Below are 6,883 nucleotides of genomic sequence, written 5' to 3'. Positions count from 1 at the left end.
CCCTTGGCACGGCGCGGCCCGGCTCCCCGCCCGCCGGCCTCCGCGCGGGGAAGGCGAGCGCGCGCCGTGGCGGGGGCGCCGGACCGGGAGCCGCGGGCGGCGGGGGCCCGGGGCCGCGGGGGACCCGCCGCGGCGCCCTCCCTGCGCTCCCGCCGCCCCGCGCCAGCGCTTTACCTCTGGCTTGATGGACGCGCGGCCGGGCCGGGCCGGTCCTGTGGCCCTCCGCGCACGGCCCTGGCCCCGAAGTCCGGCCCCGGACGGAGCAGCGGCGGAGAGAGGGGGTCCGGGCAGCTCTCGGCCTCCCGATGCCTCGGGACCCGACTGGCCGCGCTCCCGGCGCCGAGCGCGCACCCTCGCCGGGACACAGACGCACACTCACCCGACACACACTCGCTCCCGCTCGCCCTCGGCGGAGAGTTGAAACAGCTGTGGGATTCGCCCAGGAGCTGGAAATGAGGGAGGGACGCGAGCCAGAGCCGCGCGCGCGCGTGTGTATGTGTGTGTGTGTGTGTGTGTGTGTGTGTGTGTAACACACAAACGGGGGGACATCGCTAATAAATCAAATACTGCAATAAAGTGTGGAGGACCATTGAACAGGTCCACTTTGCTGGAAACGAAGAGAATCCTTGCCTCTGTGCCGCTTTTTCTCCTCCCTCGGAGCTGGAAGGAGCCAGTGTTCCGCGGGGCGTGTGACAGCCCCGGCCTGGCGCTCCCCTCGTAATGACACGTTAATAAATGTTTTCTTTTATCTGCTTTCACAAGGGCTCGCCCCAGTCTGCAAACACCCGACCGCCTTTGCTGAAAGCCCGGCGCTCGCCTCTTTAACTATACACATCTGCCTTGGGAGCTGCCCGCTGGAGCGGGAGCCCCCAGCTAGATCGCAGGGTGAACTGCCCAACCGCCCGGGAAGCTTCCTGAGATACTAACTTGAACTCAAGTGAAAAGAGCTGCCGTGACTCAGAAATGGTCCGGGAATAGGAAAGAAAGGAGAAACCGGCTTCCTCCTCCGAAAGGGGAGGAATTCGACTCAAGGTGGTGCTGTCCACCGCGGTTTCCACTGTCCCCAGTGCCACAGCAGAGGCCGGAGGGGGACAGGGCTGACAGGGGTGGGCAAAGAGCCGGCAGACAACTAACCAGTAGCAGCAGAAACAGCGCTGAGTTGTTAAGGGGAGACAGACCCTGCTGTGGATAAGTGCACTTAAGGCAACAGCGACTTAGTGTAAACCTAATAATCTTACAAGGAAAGTATCATTATGCCCGTAATACAACTCTGGAGACCAAGTTACAGAGAGGTTAAGTAACTGGCCCAAGGTCAAACACTTGTTAAGTGATGGACCCAGGATTTGAACCTGAGAAGCTTGGCTCCAGAGTTCCCCCTAAGTCCTAGGCTGTTTACTTTTCAGTGCAGCATCTCCTTTCTCTGGCTTAGTCTTCCTTCATGCAAGTTAGGGGTGTCCTATTTAGTAAATAAAAATACAGGGGGTCCGCGAGGTGTACAAAAAATTCTTCGTATATTTGAAATTCAAATTGGATGTCGTAACCCAGTTGGAGACGCTGGAGTCCCCCGCTGTACTCTCCCACTTTAGCCGGGCCAGATCAATTTATAGTCTAAATAAATCAGGAAAACCTGGAACTTCTTTTTCTAAATCAGATTCTGGCCTCGCTTTTGGCGCCACTGAGGTTGCTGATCTTCTGCCCTTCTTTTGCCTTAGAACAAAATGTCAGGCTTGCTTCTTTACCATCATGGACCAAAAAACAAGGGAGCTTCCGTTCCCTTCTTGCCTCATCTCTGCGGGAGGAAGAACACATTTACTGCAGAGCTTCTAGGATGATGCTGTCCCGTAAAAGCATCAAGCAGGCCCTGGTTGTAATTTAAAATTTTCTAGTAGCTGCATGAAAAAGTAAAAACAACAACAAAAAAACAGGTGAAATTAATTTTAATAATATAGTTAACCTAGTCTATCTAAAATATCACTTCAACATGCAATCAATAGAAACATTTTTAATGAGATATTTTACATTCTTGTTTCTTAGGGAGTCTTTGGAATCTGATGTGTATTTTACACTTACAACATCTCACAATTTGTACCGGCCACGTGGGGCTGGGATTCCCATAGAAGACAGAAAGTACAATTCTAGTAGTTTCTGTGGTCCAGGGCTGAGCATTTCTACGGGGTTATCTTACGTAATTTTTGTGACAATTTTTCAAGAAAACTTATGCTTACAAAGGTCAAGGGTTGTGACCAAGGTCACAATGTTGGCAAGTGGGATTTTAACCCATTTGAGACTGTGCCTGGCTTTGGGACATGTATCTCCTGTGACAGTAATTTTCTCCCTGGTCCTCAGAGTCCCATGGGGTGACTCCAGGGCCTGGGGTACAGAGGGAGATGAGATCTGTCTTTTGCCTGCTTTTATGTTGGAGAATATTTCAGAGGTGGGGAGATGTCTACCACAAAAAAAATTAAAAAATACACTGCCTTCCTTTAGGCCTCAGGTTCATGAACACAGCTCTCCTTTCCCTAAATGGGCCCTGCCCACAATTTTCCCCTCCGTCCTTCCCTCCTCATCAGGGACCCCCCCAGTACTGGAAGGGCAACTCACAGTCCCCTACATGGGGCTGTAGGCGGGGCTGAGGTGATGTCATTTGATTATCATTTTTAGCTATTTATTCTTTCCATTGTTGCTGTTAAAAGACCGAACATCTGTGTTTTGCCCTTTATCCTTCCTCAGGAAGGAGACAGATCTCGTGTGTAAGTGCCTCTTTGTGTGTGTCTATCTGTGTGCCTGGACACATGCCTGTGTGTGTGTGCAAGCAAGCACACGTGTGTGCTCACTGCAGGCAGGTGCTGTGGATCGGGTTTCAGGTGAGGACTTCACTCACCAGCTCAGAGGCTCGCAGAGTCCAAGGGGCTGCAAAGCGCCCTCTGGCCACGTCTCATTCCCATAATTCACAGCAAACTCCCTGGTCCTCTGGGTCTGAGGCCTCAGCCTGACTTTTCCAGCTTCCCTCCAGGTGGGAGGGGACTCCTGACCCTATCCAGGAGCTCCGTGTCTGCCTGGTAGACTTGAGGGGACTCCGGGGCTCCGATGTCCCCCAGTCTGGGGAGTCGCTCAGCCACTGAGCGGGGGTGGGGCCTGGGTGGGGCGCCAGTGCAATTCTGGGGACCCCCTGGCCTCCTGACACTCCAGCTTCTGCCCGTCTCCAACCGCCCCTCCTGGGACAACCTTTCTCCCCTCCTGTCCCTCGTCACCCTGATGGCACCTTTCTCTGTGCGCGTCCTGGCTGGATGATCGGGCTTTTCAGGTTCTTCACTCCGGTCCTGACTCCCCACCCCCTTGCTGGTTTAACCTCATGGGGACCTTTCTGTTGACACCCACACGCCTCATTTCATCCTTCTGTGAGTTCCTTGGCGGCCCTCTGTGCAGAACGCCTGGCTGCTTCTATCCCCCTTGCAAAACCAGAATGCTGTTTTATTTCTGGAACTCCTATACAACAATTAAAAAAAAAAATCACTCCTGCTGTGTGTTTTCACAGTCAAGAGGCTGAAACTCAATCTGATTGTCCGAGCACTTCTGGCTGCATTTGGGTTGGAGTAGATGGGATTTTATGAGGTTGTAAAAGTCAAGCTTTTAACATGTCTCAAACAAATTGGCATGTGAAGGAGAAGCGTTAAAAGTGGAAATGTGGCCACAGACGGGAGGCCTGGGAATGCAAACACGCCACCGAACTGGGGCACAGGTGGCTTTAATAACCCGCACCAGTTTGGCACAAAGCAGAGGGGTCACAGAGTCACCCCCAGGGGCTTGGGATCCAACTTCTCAGCTCCTGAGTGGGGACGGCTTTGCATGGGCTTTTAAAATACGAATCCCAGCATCATCCCTAACGTTAGTTATACATTTGTGGTTAATCCTGCTGAGTTTTCACTTAGACCCAAGCTGTCCTGGTCGGTAGAAGTGCAATTGCATTAGAGAGAAACTGTTTACATTTCTTGAGATATTGTGATAATGAAAAACAGCATCATAAACCCCCATTAAATCAGAAGAACATTAATTGTATTTCCTGCTGCCTCCCTGGGCTGGCTCGCTGACACAGACGTACTTTACTTCAGCAAAACAGGGCTAATCTTTGTAGCACGGTACCCATTCCCCGCCCCCCCGCCTTAATTACATGTAATTGTATAGTCTAATTTATTCCAACGCCCGACGCCTAAAAGTGCACATTCATGAATCAAGGGTTAGATTGGGAGGTAGGAGAATTATAAATGGGTGTAATTGCAGTCTCTTGGGGGCTGCTTATGAGTGATGTCAAAGAGCCATGATGTTTATTCTGAATTCTTACCAATGAAAGACAGTTGCACTGCCTCCAGTAAAGAACACAGATAACAGTGACAATTTGTCTAGTTGCTTAACAATACACCACTCGTTCTCGTTGGGATAAGTAGGAAAAAAAAGATTAAACACGTGAATTTTGTGTAATTTGTGATGTGATGAAATGGGGCACACAAGCATTAGTCCACAGGTAATTGAGCATTAAAATGAGTAACGTGGCCGCGGGCAGCGCAGCAACAAATCTGTGGACAAAGTAGAGCTCTGTCTTCTGTTTTTATTCTAAAAATCTCAAACCAAGGAGTTGAAGGAATAGTACAGTAGATATGCAATACCTTACACCTGGAATCAACAGTTGTTAATATCTTGCCATGTGTGCATTTTAAGTTGCTGCGCCATTTGGAAAAAAGTCGTGGCCATTACGGCCCATCACCCCTTGCGACACGAGTGTGCATCTCCTGAGACTAAGCTGGCCTCCCAGATGGCTGCCCCTTCATTATCATACCTAAGGAAATGACCAGTGATTCCATAATCATTCCCCAGCTTGCTCACATTAACAGAGCCACCAGGGTGTCTTTCTCTTTGTTCCTTAAGCCCTTTTCTGACTCAGGACCTTTGCACTTGCTGTGCCATCTCTCTGCTTTTGCTCCTTGTCATCATTCAGATCTCAGTTCAGAAGTCACGTCCCTGAGAGTCCCCTCCTGTCTGTTTTACCTAAAGAGCTTTCCTGGTCTCCTTCACTTTCTATTCTCCCTCCTTATTCTATTGTCTTCCTATAGCATACCACTGTATAAACAATTCTGTTTTTATTCTGTGTCTGTGACCACAGTCCATTTAGCAGCTCACCGCCCCTCCCCCGCCACCCCACATGCACCCCACACTAGTAGTTGCAGAAGAGTGGGGCTACCTCTGGTTGGTTTGCTGCTGTGGGCCCCGTGCCCATTACAGTGTTTGGCACACAGTCAGTCTCCATAGGTATTTGTGAGATGAATGAATAAACATACCTGTGTGTCATGTTTTCAAACAGAAGTGGTAAAATGGAGAGATCGGGACCCCGGTGTTTAGACGCAAAGCCACGGAGGCTCAATCCCAGTGCTACCACTCACCCGTTGTGGGTCACTATGGGCCTCCATCCTTTAAATGACTCTGCCAAATGGGGATAATGACCATAGTCTCTACTTTCTAGGGTTATTGTGAGTTAGTAATGAGTTTATATACAAAGTGCTTAGAACAGTGCCTGGCACATAACAACCCGCCTTCCTTGTGCACTTGTAATTAATGTTAAGTCTGCTAGCCAGAGGCCTGTGATTTTAAGCTCCCTTGGCCACTATAGCAGGCTCCCACAGAAACGGTCTCCAAGCATAATGCCCCAGGGAAAACTTCTTGGAAGTGCTGATGTGGCCACACTGTTGGCCCCATGCTGCCCTGTGAGAGGCCAGTCAGGTCTGGAAAAGGCTCTGTTTGTTTACAGTGGGCATCTGAGCTGATGCATCAGGGCCCATTGCTAAATATTTTGACTCACACCCTTGAGACCAGCCCTTGGAGGCTTACCCAGGAGCCAAGGCACGGGAACCTGGAGAGGAGGGGAAGAAGGAGCCTCCTGTCCCCCCTGGAGGAGAGTGAACACAGTGGCATGGGCTTTGACTCAGCAGGTCCCCTCCCACTGCCCTTGGTAGGTAGACTGTTAGGAATTTTACCTTATTATTGGCCTGTGCATTTTTAAAAAAGGATATTCAGTGTGGATGTCCATATGCAGAGGCGTGTAGGGAAATACAAGTTTTTAAAGCTAAAGGTGTAATAACATATGAATTAGGAATCAGGGAAACTACTGGAAATTTGAACAATAAAAATTGCATCTAACTGGAGATAAAATAGTTTATCCAGATAGTGTGTATGGCATACATAGATAGTCACTTTTGGGGGGAGAAAGAGAGCATGCTTCCAGGGTCCACTTGTCCAATTTTTATAACAAGAACTCTACTTTCCTTTGGGGAGACTGGTCCCTACTCTATTTTTAATCCCCAAGCCTCTGGTGGAGGGGCTTTGGCCCCTTGCTTCAGATTTGGGCAGGGAACCCAGACCTGGCCAATCTGTGTATTCCATGCTGTGACCAGTGAGTGGATCAGACATGGGCACGTGATCCACTTCGAGCCATTGGGAACCAATGGCCTATTTTCATTTGCTCTATTGAATGACAGGAGCTTTCTTACTTCTGGGTTTGAACTCGGTGATCATTAAGAAGCCATCAGACGCCACGTGCGGGCTTAGAACTGAAGCCGAGGCAGAGTCATGAGGTTGATGAATTGTACTGTGATTTTAAGGCAGCACCCAACATTCCTGCCTCTCTGGTTCCTTCTACAGGCCCCGTAGAATTCTCTCCCCTTGTGTGTGGGCAATACGGTGGATATGATGGGTTTCACTCCCATGATTAGGGTAAGGGGAAGGAATTTTGAAGATGTCATTCAGTTGACCTCAAATGAATCAAAAGGGGGAAAGTCCTGGGTGGGGCTACACAATCAGGTGTAAATCCTTAAAAGGGATGGGGCGGGAGAGGTGG

General features: G+C 50.1%; 1 protein-coding gene across 3 annotated transcripts in view; it reads right to left on the bottom strand.

The window, feature by feature from the left end:
• SULF2 (sulfatase 2) overlaps positions 1 to 463 on the bottom strand; it is a 110,619-nt gene extending 110,156 nt beyond the window's left edge. For 2 of the 3 annotated variants that reach the window (XM_025875507.2, XM_073880316.1), the window contains exon 1: positions 175 to 328. The gene's annotated coding sequence lies outside the window, so the exon portion shown is untranslated. Of the gene's footprint in view, positions 1 to 174; positions 329 to 379 lie in introns of those variants that run through there. The other variant, XM_025875506.2, reaches the window with a different exon arrangement.
• Positions 464 to 6,883: the final 6,420 nt, after the last annotated feature.

Source organism: Callorhinus ursinus, unplaced genomic scaffold (genome assembly GCF_003265705.2).
Source record: "Callorhinus ursinus isolate GAN/ISIS: 27379988/994484 unplaced genomic scaffold, GSC_fseal_2.0 scaffold38, whole genome shotgun sequence".
In the NCBI taxonomy this organism is placed as follows: Eukaryota; Metazoa; Chordata; class Mammalia; order Carnivora; family Otariidae; genus Callorhinus; species Callorhinus ursinus.
This window is presented reverse-complemented; position numbering and strand designations above follow the sequence as displayed.